The following is a 3,976-nucleotide window of genomic DNA, read 5'->3' as shown; positions in this document are numbered from 1 at the left end:
GTCCGAACAACCCCCCCCCCCCCCCCCCCCCCCCCAGGTCTTTGGCACACCGAGCCGATCTATATCTTATCTACGAGCGGGGAAAGTGGCACCACCTGCACAGGACAGAGTCCCAGCTCGCTACGCGATGGGCAAGAAATCAGAGAGAGGAGGCTGTTTCTTCCTAAGGATATGCGTGAGAGAAGAGAAGGCAATCGGGAGTGCCTTTGCCAGCCTGGCAGCTGCCTTCCAGCAAGCCAGCCAGATGGCAGGCATTTACCGGCACCGGCACACGGGACGCACTCAGCTCCTCAGCACCGGCCGGTGTCCCAGCCGGCATCGGGCTGGGCTGGCGGGCACAGCTCAGCGGGGCGAGAGGGATGTGAAAAAACATCAAGAGAGTAATCCTGCAACTGGAGACGCTGCAGGCAGACCAAGACTCTGGAGCCTCACCAGCAGGCAAGAGAAAGGTCCTAGATGAAGCCAGACCTAAGAGGACAGCTCTTCTCTGCCTGCGGCCGCACGCCAGCCAAGCGACACACGCCAATGTCCCGTCAGAGCCAGGCTGCACCAGCAGCACAGCCACCATCCTCCCCACGCCGGCTGAGAGCTGCCGGATCCAGCCCGGCGCCGCGGGCTCGCACCAAGGAGTGAAAGCCAGGGCTGGCAGGGCCTCGGGTTTGCTGCATCAGCACAGGCACAGTGGAAGAAAAGCGGGATGGAGATGGGACGCAGTGCCAGGAATGCGGTGGGAGGCAGCATCCGTCTCCCCTGGCACTGGGGCGGCACCGCGCACAGCCCATGCACAGGACCCGTGCTGAAGTCTTCCTTGCAGAGGGAGAAAAATGCCGTGTTTGGTGTTTTACTGAGCATGCCAGTGCCCGGGGAGCGGGAGGAGCTGCGAGCCCCCACCACGGCTCATTGTGCTTCTGGGAGAGCATCTGGCCAGCTGTGCAGTGATCTGTGGCCAAAACCTCACTCCCCTGGCCACAGAGCTGGGCAAAGGCCAAAGGGTAAAGGGCAAAGCACGGGAGCAGAAACAAAGCTAGATCAGCTCATTCATGCAAATCTTTTCAAAAGCTTTTGGGTGGCTGGACAGACAGACATGGGAGAGCAGGACTTACCCTCCGTGTGTGAATCGCCATAGGGACACACGGACTGCTGGGTCCCGTGCGGTCACTTTGCAGCGGTTGAAAAGGAGGTGCGGGATCCTGCACTCACAGCAGGCTTTTAAGCAAAATGAGGGTGCAGGGACTGTTCCCAGCTAGAGACAGAGCTCAGAAAAGCAGGGGGAACAGTAAAATCTGGCTCTCCGCAGTGAAAGGCACTGCATCCAGTCATGTTCCTGCACAGTTGCGGGGCAGCTCCCGCAATCTGCTCCAAGGACAGCCCAGCCCTCCTCGATGCAGCACAGGTCCGTGTTTGCAGGGCTGGCGGGGCATCTGCAGCCGGTGGAAACCGCGGGAGGGAAGAGGGAATTGCCACAGAGCGGAGGCAGAAGGAGGGGAGGAGAGTCCATGAGGGCAGCTTGGAAAAGACGACCCAGAAGGCAAGCAGGGGAGAGTTCCCTGCCGTCATCCTACTGCGAGCAATGACCCAGGGGAACGTAGCCTGGAGAAGCATTTAGCCAGCTTCCACCCTACCCGGGTCACTCCTGCAGGCAAAGTCCCCGTTCCCCATCCTAGTCTGTGCTCACGGATACTGGGCGACATGGGGACCGGGAAAAGCCAGGGCAGAGAACTGAGGCAGATTCGCTCCTGGGCTTGTTGAAGTTACATACAGGACAAGCACAGCTGCTACAAACAATTTTAAAACAACAACAAAAAAATGCAGTCAGATTTAATTGTTAGCAATAACCTCTTAAAATAGCAGCTCATTAGCCCGAGTGCAAACAGCTTAAAAGTGTCGGCATGATTTGTGGGATCCTGTGGGGTCTTCTGGGATTTTCTGGGGTTCCTGTAAAACTAATGCGAAGAAGAAACACAGCCTCTAAGTCCTGAAGCGGAGAAAATGTATTTCACTTCCCATTAGCACATGAAAAAGTGGCTCTGGTACATGGTAGGCTGCCACGTTGTTGCATACCCAGGATTCTCAAGGGCTGCAGGGATGGCAGTGCAGAAACACCAGACGCCGCAAAACAGGACAGATCCTTTGTGCCGTTCTCAGCTGGTGAGGAGGATCCTGCGGCGCCCGTGACTGCGCCAGGCCCTGGAAGTGGAGGAGCAGCCCCAGGAGGGTGCGATGCTTCCAGCTGCTCTCGGCAGCCGGGCGGGAGCAGGAGGACAAAGGACCTCCTGGCTCACCCACCCTGCGCCCACGCTCTCCTTCCACCATGCTGACCAGAGCTTCCCCTGGGAAAAGCCACGGGATCTGCCCCGCTTCCCACCGTGACCCCGCTCAGCCACCTGCAACGTCCACCAGTGCCTAAATCCTGCTGCACCAGGGGACTTCGGAGCATCCTTGAAGTTAAGGTCTTGCTTAAGCGCTTTCCTGAATAAAAATTTTTCAATTCACCCAAAAAGTGCCTGCAGGGCAGGAACAGCCCTGCTCCCGGGTCCTCTCTTGAAGGGGTGGGAAAGGGAAGGCAGCTGTGCCTTGGGGTGGGAAGGGAAGAGGCTGAGCACTCTCCCTCCATCCCTATTGCACCCGGCTGGTGCCGGTGCCGGCTTCTGAGGGAGACTGGGAGACGTTGGCTTGAGGTTGATTTCCTGGGGCACAACGGCCCCTGAACTTCAGGTTTTTAATGGGCTGGCAGGGCATCCGGGAGGGAGGAGAGGGAAATAGACTTTTCCTTTCCCCATAAATAATTTTATGGAAGATTTTAAGAGAGATTTAAAGAAGAACCTCTTCCCTCCCTCCCCCCCTTCTCAACTGTACTGTGCATTTTAAACCGTTTGCGGAAGGGAATTAATTAACGCAGGCAGCAGAGCCCAAAGCTTTGCAGCAGCCCGTCCCCTGCACAATGGAGATCCTACTTTTTCTCCGCTGCCTGAGAAACACATGCCCAAATTCCAAGTACATAAATTTTTTCTAACCTAATTCATTTTGTAGATTGATGGAGAAAATCCATAACAAATATTTATGACTTTGCAATAAATAACCCTCACAGAAGTTACAAAGAGCTCTGGTGAGTCTCAAGGTAACTTTCAGCGGGTTCCAGGGGTCAGGGCAGATCGGGATACTAAGTCTATAGTGTTCGAGCCTTTGGCTCATCTGTTTTGAATTATTGGTATTACTCAGTTGAGCAGTGCTCTCAATGGAGTAGCTGTGCTGTGATTCCATGCCATATTTTATTTCTATGGTGGGAGAGAGGCTTCAATAATTATTAGTTGTACTCTGTTGCAGCCAGCAAAAAAGCAGGCCCCAGTGAGCACGGGTTAGTCCTGCTGGTATTTGCAGGCTGAGCTGTACGGGCTGGAGGATGAAGGTGCCCGTGCCCAAGCAAGACTTGCCCGGGATGGGATTTGGGGCTGGACATTGTGCATTTTGCTGCCAATTCAAAATATGGACCTGCCGAGATGCTCACGGCTTGTCTGGTGCGAATGGGTCTGGTGCTGCCTAAAAGGTGCTTGGGCAGCCGCTGTGTTTGCCCAGGCAGTGGCCGATGCCGCTGGCCAGGCTGGCACCAGGCAGAGCTCGGGAGCAGCGGGGGCAGATCTGCCCTGCGCAGGGCTGACCGAGGCAGCTGCCAGCCCCCGTTTAAAGCAATGTTAAACGGCATTTCAGCCGCAGCCTCTGCCAACCGCAGCGATGCCTGCCTCGGGAGATGCTGCACCTCGAACTGCTAAAAACCACCGCTCCAAAGCGACGGGGCCAAGGTGCAGCGGTGAGACCGCATAGCCGAGGACCACGTTCCTCAGCCTGGTTTCAGCCGTTTTTACGCTCGGCTTTCCATTTTCCCGTGGGATCCTCACCTTTTCACCCGTGCTGACCCCAAAGCATACCCAGCGCTGTGCCAGGGGACCACCGCCCGCCTTCACCGCGGTGGGACGGAGCC

Source organism: Haliaeetus leucocephalus, unplaced genomic scaffold (assembly GCF_000737465.1).
Source record: "Haliaeetus leucocephalus isolate CR32 unplaced genomic scaffold, Haliaeetus_leucocephalus-4.0 Scaffold162, whole genome shotgun sequence".
Taxonomy (NCBI): domain Eukaryota; kingdom Metazoa; phylum Chordata; class Aves; order Accipitriformes; family Accipitridae; genus Haliaeetus; species Haliaeetus leucocephalus.
Note: the sequence above shows the minus strand (reverse complement) of the source record.